This window comes from Atta colombica, unplaced genomic scaffold, assembly GCF_001594045.1.
Source record: "Atta colombica isolate Treedump-2 unplaced genomic scaffold, Acol1.0 scaffold110, whole genome shotgun sequence".
In the NCBI taxonomy this organism is placed as follows: Eukaryota; Metazoa; Arthropoda; class Insecta; order Hymenoptera; family Formicidae; genus Atta; species Atta colombica.
The window spans coordinates 414,020-424,962 of NW_017259196.1; the positions used below are offsets into that span (position 1 = coordinate 414,020).

The 10,943-nt window shown below is 29.1% G+C and overlaps 1 protein-coding gene across 1 annotated transcript in view; it reads right to left on the reverse strand.

Moving 5' to 3' along the window:
- Window positions 1-10,943, reverse strand: part of LOC108693870 (acyl-CoA Delta(11) desaturase-like) — a 61,193-nt gene that overhangs the window by 19,371 nt on the left and 30,879 nt on the right. Inside the window, exon 2 of the mRNA XM_018203039.1 lies at window positions 3,957-4,178. The gene's annotated coding sequence lies outside the window, so the exon portion shown is untranslated. The remainder of the gene's footprint in view (window positions 1-3,956; window positions 4,179-10,943) is intronic.

The window sequence follows — 10,943 nt, forward strand, 5'->3', positions numbered from 1 at the left end:
TAAGGAACATACAATCTATCTCGCTAAAAGATAATGATTAAAGTGGTAGAAATATTTTTTAAACTACAACAGAATTTGCGTAAATCGCGCATTCTAATCCACGACAACAAACAAATATCATTGCTAGGGTTCGAGGGTTAACAATAATGCAATGCAACATGCAGGTTTAGGAGGAAGTGCGCATTCATGCCGTGAATCGCATTCTAATCCACGCCCAGATTACGTATGTGTTACACACATTACGTGACCAGAGAGTACCTGTCACGGTTAAAAAAGACCTTAAAGCCGACTTCAATAACAATAAATCATATGAGAGGTATACAATATGACGACATATATTTAGCATGAAATTAACAAAAATCTTATCTTTTCGCTTTAATATGCTAAAAAGTTACGAATAAAATAACAAGTTTTCTTTATCTATTCTTTCTTAATAAATCGTAGTGTATACGCGTATATCCGCGTTATCGTTACATATGTAAGCAAATCTTTTGCAAATGATAATTAAATAATTTATAGATAAAATGCTAAAAAGTTACGAATAAAATAACAAGTTTCCTTATCTTTCTTAATAAATCATAGCTTATACGTCTATTGTCCGCATTATCGTTATACATATGTAAACAAATCTCCTTTACAAATGATAATTAAATAATTTGTCGACAAATTGATAACCAGTAATTAGATTTTTTATTTTTTGAATTGACTTTCTATTACAAAGTTAAATTTTGATTAATTCTGTTTAACTTAATGACATAAGTAATAAATTTATGATATCAGTACATAGAGAGAAACTTTCGTAAACATTACACTGATATATAATTGCAATTATCAAATATGCTCTATTTACTTTTCGTTGAAGTCGATTATAAATCACGATATCATCCTGATATGACAATACATCAAAACTAAAGTAAATTAGTTCGAATACAGATCATAACGAAAATTTAGATACGTTTTATTTCTGAGCTTCTTGATCATTGATAGTAAAAGTAATTTTCATATTAAAATTAATAAATATAAAAGTAAAAAAAAGTAGATAAAAGAAATCACCATAATAAAAAAATCATTAATTAAACAACATAAAAAACATCATTAATTAACTAATTACATAATTATTTAACTATTAATATCTCATAATTTATTTTAACCTTTATATTATAAAAAAATGAAAAGATGATGATTAAAAATTATATAATATTGGTTATTTAATGAGCAACATACAAAATAAAAACTTTTAATAATATTATTTAATACATATTTTATTTTGACTCGATAGGAATATTTCTCAAAAACATAAAAAAAAGTCTCATTCAGTAATAAACTAATAAAATAATAACAATTAATATCAAAGGTAAAGTTAAACTAATAAAACAACATGCGATAAACTTAAAGACTGTTCGAAAGCTGGTTAGACTAGAAGTTGTATGACACATTAAATAGTGAGAAATAGCATATTCCCCTGCATACTTCAGTTTTACATTTACACAAGGTGAATATATGACAGTAAAGAAATATGCAAACAGCTGAACGCTAAATATATGGAAACATAGCGTTTTTCATACACAACAGAACGTGCTGTTAGAAACCGCACCATGAGATGTAGAAAAAATGTATATAATATCACTTATAAAATTAATTGAAAAAATATATGTAGGAATTAACCAATTATTAATTATTCTTAAAAATAATGATTATAATAGATTAATATTAGAAGGAGGAGAGAGGAAGATTACCTTTATATCATTGACGTCTGATAGATTAAGATAACACCAACAGCGGTTAAATTATTTACTTATAACTTTATCTTTAAAATAAAGTAGTGACTTATATGCTACTGTATTTTCTACAAAAAATATCTGGAGACTCAACATAATGTCTCAGCACTAAAACAAATGTAGCAATATCGTAATGCGAGATCGTTTTACAGTATACATTATAAATCGTACATTATAAATATATTATTTCTTCTAAAAAATACAACGACATAAAAAGTTCCTAAATAATAGTAGTAACAGATGTATCTGAAGTAAGAAATCATCAATTGAATAGACATTTATAATAATTCACGATTACGCTTTTGATAGCATAACGAACAGCATAAAATGCAAACGTGAAAAAAACAGTAGCGTTTTTATATATTAATTAATAAAGTTGAAGGAAATCTAAGAAATAATAAACTTTCTAAAAGAAAAAACAATATGAATAATTTTGTCTGACTGACATTAAATATGTGGATTGTGTTTAATGTGATTCATGAATACTCGTTAAAGTTAACTGAGATTTGATCGATTCTTTCTCTCTCTCTCTCTCTCTCTCTCTCTCTCTCTCTCTCTCTCTCTCTCTCTCTCTCTCTTTGAAAAGAGATGAAATATTATTTGTAAGCTTCTTTATATTTAATTTTTTGTGTGCTTTATATTTAACTTTATCATAATTGTTTATTACAACTGGATTATTTGTAAGTTATAACAATTTTTAAAGAATTTGATATCATTTCATGAGATAAGATTAATTTATATGACTCAACAAACTTGTTACACCATTCTCAATTCCGAATATGTAGGAAATGTTCATAAGTATCATTTCTTGATTACTGAGTCCATCTTGAAATATTAATTATTATTACTGAAGTTATTACTTCTGACTTCTAATTTTATGTATGTATATGTATGTATATGTATATATGTGTGTGTGTGTGTGTGTGTGTGTGTGTGTGTGTGTGTGTGTGTGTGTGTGTGTGTGTGTATGCACACATTCTATTAATAATTACACGGTAATTTTATAATATAAATACACGTTTAAAATGAATTACTTGATAGATGGCAATAAAATGGAAATGAATATAATTGATGCCTGATCTCGCAACCGTGATGCACAATTTCACAAATCAGATCCCTTCTTCGAACATAATGTTGATTTAAAATACAACATCAATATATTGATTTAAAGTATATTATCTAACATAATTTTAATAATATTAGGTTTTTTTATCAATAAGATGTCTGCCATTTCACAAATGACTCGTAGATCTACATATCTTAATGACAGACATTTATCAGGAATGCATATATTTAAGAAGTTGTCCAAAACCGTGTTCGGATATATGTTGTCAATAATATAAATCTATAGTGTACACTGAAAAAAATGTTTTGATTATACAACAAGAAGTACAAACAAAACAAATTCTGATCATATTATTTAAAATTCTAATTATCGCAATTTCAATTTCTAGTTCATTTCAACTAGAATGTTTAATTACAAATGTCTGATTTGTAATTAAACATTTTCGAGTTAAATCTATTAGAATTTCAATTAATTTAAAATTTTGATAGATTTTTAAGAATTTCTTTTGAGTATACGTAATGTGAATTGTAGATTTTTCACTACTGACAATGCATATCAGAACACGGCCTATCTGTACCCAATCCTGGGAATGACACACTTACCGAAATATAACGCAATACTTGCTCTTCTTCTTAAGACTGTTCCTTAAGCTGCCCCGTTTTATGAATTTATTGAAAAACGTTCACGATAAATTTACTTCACAAATCCGAAACTTTTTTAGTTTAATATGATTCAGCAAGATTTGATAGCTTATTGTTTTATTGCGCAAGTGCATAAAATTTTGGGAAACGAGGGAAAATTAACAACGTTATTTTAGTATGGAATAATCAATCTTCATAGAGCTTATCATATCTTTTGCAAAGCGATCAAAAATTCAGTCTGTGAGAAGATAATTGTAGACAATACTAATTAGCTATCCACAATTCAGTATTCACAACTAATCATTGGAATCAAAGACCTCATGTTAATTCCCTCATATTCCTATTTGTAAATGCAAATTGAGGATTCGAATTTTTCAAATTTTAACTCATTCGTGTCCATGCTTTTGCTACGCGGATTTTTATATTCTATCAGTTGATCGGTAATATTTTCTTATTAAGTGAATTACTCACTTCTTTACAACGGACAGTTCCAAGGAAAATCCACGGCTATCTGCCGATGAAGCGCGCACACAAATGCAAACTGAACGCTATCGCGATATGACGGCTTTTGTACGGCGCCGTGTCGGGCCAAGTTCCCCCGTTTCGCAACATCGCAGCCGGCAATCATCGGTGCACTCATTGTCAGATTTCTAACGTTGCAGATGGCGCCAGTCCATAAGAATTCATAAAGATCTATGATCAATCAAAAAGATCCCAATTAGAACATAATTCGATAACATTATATCCGATATTCAATGTAATTAAATTTTGGATGAGTAATTGGTGTGCATGTTCAAATATACATAGATCTTAGCATAATTATTAGCATAATATTAACTAAACATTGATCCAATATTGACCAAATATATCCTCAATATTTAATCAATGTATCGCCAACATCTTAGGTTTGTTCACGTCGCAAGCTCCAACATGCTCCAATATGCTCCTACCACAGCTCTTACTCATTCTATCAAACACGTTGGAATGAGTAAGAGCTATGAGAGGAACATATTACAATATGTTGGAACATGACGCAAACAAATCTCTTGTTTTCTGTGACCATAAGTAACGCTTCTCTTACTTTTATCATTAGTTGATAATATTATAATTAAAAATGTACTATTAATTAAAAAAACATTTAATGTAGAAGTTAGAAGGATTAAACTTTTCATATTATTTTTTGCTTTTAAAAATATAAAATTATGAATCTATTATAAAATGTTTTTACAACTTTTAATATATGTATATTGTTCGGACAGATAGACGATCAAATTGCGTGTCAATTAAGATTAATAAAACTATGTATTCAAGTGTAAGAGACATCGATTTACTCATTTAATATGAGACTCATATATAATAAATCGTACGATGAGCAATATGACAATTTCAATTGACATCGCATACTAAAAAGATTCGGGAACCGAAAAAATTTTTATTACATTGTTATGCTATATATAATTATATAATTGCTGAAATTTTGTACAATTTAAAGCGCCGAGATTAATATTTTATAGTCGTAAAATGTAATTATAATTTTCAATCTTACAAAGAATATAATTAATTATAGCTTTGTGTTTAATAATTACTGTTGAACTATCTCATATTTATTAATATTTTATAAATTTATAAAAATTGTTGATTTGTTGTTTAAAAGTGTTTAATAATTCACCAATCAATAATTTATTTTAAAGAATGTAAACATCGACGATCGGTTTGTACATATATTTTTATATTAAAATCTTAGTGAGTATGGAATGATGAAAATAATCTGGGTTTTATTTCCTATAGTTGTGTATAAAAATAATCATTTTATCATCAATCATCTAATTATCTAATTGCAATTCTTGCTTCAAGAGCTTTTAATTTTACAAATAAATCAAAATTATTATCAGATATTTCAAAATTATTATCAGGTATTTCAACAATTTTAATTTTTGTTGCAATACTATAAATATAAAAATTAATCGTTTTTAAATCATTATTAAGATTAAAATTTAAAAAACGTACGTTTGACAAATTAATTTAGATTTTATTTAAAATTAAAATTAAAAGTGAAATTAAAATTAAAAATGAAATTAAGTTCGTAAATTCTGGGCCATCTTCTAAATTTGAATTTGAATTTAATAATTTAAAAATTTGTATTGTTTTTATTTAGATTGGGATGAAAAATTTTATGAAATTTTATTTAGATGAATTTTTTCAAGTTTTTGAAAAACTGATCTGAAATAATTTGATGATTCTATAATTTTCCTTTCTTTGGACATTGCTTATCGACCGAGAGAACTGTGAGTATTCCCCTTTGCCGTGGACCGCGGACATGGCAGTAGTGGCGCTGCGGATCAATCGGACCAGTCAAGACCATCCGAATACGGTATCGTCTTTACTATTTCCCTTTGTTATTTTCCGCGAACGGAGAACTTTGACTCGCTACGCGAACATCCGCGCGCATGCACTTACGTTTCTTGCGATGCAAATTACATCAGAGATCAGTACAATAAGAGGTTCAAGATCGCGAATCGTAGTGAATTGCAATCGAGGAGAGAATGAGTGTTTCCTTGGGGATGGGGTGGCGGCAGTGTTGCTGATTCACCGCGCAACCCTTGCCTAAGGCAAGATGTGGATCGGAATCATTATCGTCAATCACAGCCAAGCCATAATGCGATTCCGTCATTGATCATTGGCTCTTTTTTGGCGGTTTTCTTTGTATTTTCTCGCTTTAATATTATTTACGATATAATTTTAGTGCAACCAAAATTATGATATTCAAACTAAGACTTTTGATCTTAATTTACATGATTGCTTATCATAGTTACAACTTGTCATCTGACACGTAGAGACTAAGATACTCACACGATATTTTTCATATCATGGAATCTACAGAGTGTATCACCAAAATCCGGATAAATCGAACAATTTCTTTAAACAAAATGTTTTTAATGAAAAATTAAATATTACAAAAAATTTTTTTACATAGCACTTGGAGGATCCCTCTAGAGCTCTAATTATTCGATCTCCCAGCTTGAATAATGATTAGCTTGAATAATGTCCTCTATTCTCGATCTGAAGTGTTCGCACATATGCTGTAATGTAACGCTGCCGACGAGTGCTGTTTCAATAGTGGTCCTTAATGACGTCACATTGAGATGCCGACTTGTTTGTGATCCTTTCAACTATACTCCATAATATTAATCCTACGTAATAGTCCAAGGGATTTAAATCTAGGCTGTTGGGAGGCCAGAATGGGAGGCGAGCAACTCGGCTTATCCTGGTAACCTCAGAGACAATCTGTTATATTTTTATGTGTACGATTTCGAAGGTCTTTCTCGGCAATTCGACGCAATGTTGGTTCGCTTACAACAATCGATGCTAATTTTCACGATTGCCCTCGGTTATCCGAAATCAGCGTTTGAGCCCTTTCAACAACTGCGGTGCGTTCTTTCGAGTGACTCTTGCTGGCATACCTTCGTTGGATTGTTCTAAAGCTGTATATTTTGCCACAATATCATAAACAGTTGATCGGTATCCAAAGAACCGAATTATTTTCGTTGCTGAGCATCCAGCGCGAAGGTCTTCGATGATTGCGGCTCTTCGATTATACTCCGCACTTGGTTTTGCGGCCATTTTGAGAATATGATTGTTTACTAGAAGCATCAGGCTTTCTCAGATGCCAACAACAACCTCTGGCGGAGGCCAAAATATAACGGAAAATTTAAATTAAAATTTATCCAGATTTTGATGACGCATCCTATATTTTACATAAACGCGACATATTTTAATCAATTTATTCAGCTTTGCAATATTTACATTTCTGACACTCATTTTGTACTAATTTATGTACGCAACGCGAATTAACTTCAACAAACAACGTGATATTAATCAATTACATTTTTATCTAAATAAATATTTTTACATAACATAATGATCAATTCTTGTAATTTAGAAAATTTTACAATTTAAGATTCCAAGAATTTAAAATTTCAAGAATATCTAGAAATTACACTGCTGGAATCGTGTGAGCTATTTTTTTTTATTTGGAAAATGTGACGAAGATTTCAATGTATACAGTTAGCCATATATAACTTTGAAGTATTTGGAATTATTCATAAGATTCTTATTACGTATTCACAGAAAACGTATTGTACGGCGATTACCTCAAAGTAATGCCGCGTCCACCTCAAAGAATTAAATAACGGATTAACGAACGAAATGAGTAAATAATAAGTCATCTATTTACAATAGATGACATAGCAAATTGTACTTTGAAAGTAAAAAAGTATCTTTATTCTTGTTTTTCTATCTCGTATCTCGGTAAATCGTTAAGTTTCCGTAAAAAAATAATGGAGATCGTTCGACTTAATTGCTTCGTCGAAAGTCTGCTATAAATAACATTTAATAATCAAAAGAAATCCTTATTAATCGTTCTCATTTCAGTTTAATGCCTTGTCTTTCTTTTTAACATTACTTTGACACTTCCTAAATAGAGCGAAGATTTTTTTTTCTGACAAGACTAAAAAAAAAATATTTAAAACATTTTACATAATGTTGTAATACAATATTATATTGAAAAAAAGAAGTGTTTAATTGAAGAAAGAAGTGTTTAATATTAAAATGTTTTATTCTTGTCTCCGCTTTTTAAATATTAAAAAATTTTTAATTTCAAACTTTTTCGATAAACAAACTCTGTGTTTGAATTTAAAACATTTAAAATTAAAATATTTATTATTATTAAACATTTGTAAAGATGTCTTAAACATAAACATTTTAAACATTGCACTTTTTACAATATATTATATTGCTCAATTTTATTTTTAATAAAGAGAGAGAAAGAGATAGAAGGAAAGAATTTGCAATTAAAATTAATGTCATACAATATTCTGTAATATCGACTTTTTCAAGAGATTATTACGATTGCATTTGATGAATTGCACTGCAATAAATAACATAAACCTCATATCTTTGTACTTATAGATCAAGTAATTATTGCAGTAATTATAGATCAAGACAGAATTAATACTTCAATTTTTTATCTAAAGCATGATATAGAAATTATGAAGATTAAAATATTCATTATCGATTTTTAAGTTTGATTTTAAAATAAATTTTGTAGATCTATAAAACTCTTTTAAATTTTATTTGTTTTGGAAGAGAAAGACATAACATTAAATTCAATTAAATATTAAATTCAATTAAATATATAATATTAAAAATATGACAAATAATGCTAAAAATATATTTTATGTATACATTAAAATTATGTTGAGTTATGTTAATAATTATCAATTACATGGAATTACAAGATTACATAATTACATTATTCTTTTATTCGAATAAGATAGCAAAAAAATTTAAGTAAGTGAGTGACTTCAGAATCTAAAATATCAGAAATAAAATAATGATCAAATTAAAAATAAATACGTACGTTTTTTAATTTTATTTTACATTAAAACATAAATTTAAATTATACACATATTATACACGCAATTATACACACGCAATTTGTTTGTGACTCAATTCTTAACGCATCGAAAATAAACGAATATTAATTACTAATTGTATATGATTACATTGCTGATGACTTAACATAGAGTCGAATGTTCAATTAATTGTGGATAACATTAAGATAATTATGAATGACATTAAGATAACACAATAAAATTATATATTACTGCGATGCGCACAATGGATCGTTCTTCTTTCATTAAGTCTCTTCTAATGCATCTTCAATCTTTTTGTTTCTTGTTTCTTGTTTTTTATCTTTTGCTTTTTTCTCCTTTGCCGTTTTATCAACAATTATATTTTTTGCTTCTTTTGTATTCTATCTTTCAAAATTAAGTTTTATCTCGGATAATAAAACAAAAAAACCAGAAAAACAAAAAGATAAGATGTAAAAAATAACAAAAGGCAAGAAACAAGAAACAAAAAGCACATTGTAGGCCTTGATTTCTGTGTTTTTATATTGTTATTATTACAACTTGAATGATATATAGAACGTGTTACCAAAATTTCAATTTTCCGTTTGTGGCCTCCAGAGGTTGTTGTTGATGTGCGAGAAAGCTTAATGTTTCTAGTAAATTATATTCTCAAAATGGTCGCGATGTTGAAACCAAGTGCGGAGTATAATCGAAGAGTCATGATCATCGAAGGCTTTCGCTCAGGCTGGGCGCTCAGCAACGGAAATAATTCGGTTTTTTGAATATCCGTTATGATTAACCGTTTATGACCTTGTAGCAAAATATATAGCTTCAAAACAATCCAATGAAGGTTCCAGTATGCCGGCAAGAGTCACTCGAAAGAACGCACCGCAGTCATTGAGAGAGCTCAAGCGCTGATTTCGGACCCAGAGCGAAAATTAGCATCGATTGTTGGTGTAAGCGAATTACAATGCGTCAAATTGCCGAGGAAGACCTTCAATAAGATGCTCTTTGAGCAGTTGCCAGGACAAGCCGAGTTGCTCGTCTCGGCTCCCAATAGCCCAGATTTAAATCTCTTGGAGTATTACTAGTGTAATTGAAAGAGTCACAAACAAGTCTTGGCATCCCAATGTGACGTTATTAAAGATCGCTATGGAAGCAGCATTCGTCGGCATGGACAGCGTTACATTACAGCGTGCGTACGAATGCTTCAAATTGAGAATAGGCGTCATTCAAACTAATGGGGTATAACTCGAATAAGTGTGCTCTACAGGAATCCTCGTAAAAGGTTTTTTGTAATATTTAATTTTTTATTAAAAACATTTTGTTTAAAGAAATTGTTCGATTTGTTCAGATTTTGATGCATCCTGCATGTAGAAGATTGATATGATATATATGTAGAATATGTACATATTTTAAATGAACATAGTTATGCTATAAAGAAAAGATCTAGAAAGTATGTTTACTCAATCATAATTAATTAATGTTGCACAATATATTATTTTTACAAGGTCTCAATCAGAAAGGATAGCTTTGACAAAATTCTGCAGCGCATCCCCCACCTCATTATTCTTAGATTAATATTGCCCAATGTTATTGCACTGACAATTTATACATATCAAATGTTTAATGAAGAGACATAAAATTCCGTTCTTACTTGATTTTAATTTTGTTTGTGCTTTGTTAAGACATTGACTCTTTTTCGACACTTTTTCGTGCATGGTAAAAATCTTTAAAATATTGTACTACAACTGTCATATTTTCAAGATTAAAATTAAAAAAATTTTTTTTCATGAATACTTGTATAACGTAAATATATATTTAAATGTATGGATATCTTGTTATACATTAATAATCATACTAAATGAAATACGTTACTTGTGTAACTGTATATTAAAATACAGGATATACGTGTCTTTCAAATTATGTATTTCAATATATGTGTACGTCATTGACCAGTTGTTCAACATCGTCGTCATCGTCGTCCGTCGTCTTTCTCTCTCTCTCTCTCTCTCTCTCTCTCTCTCTCTCTCTCTCTCTCTCTCTC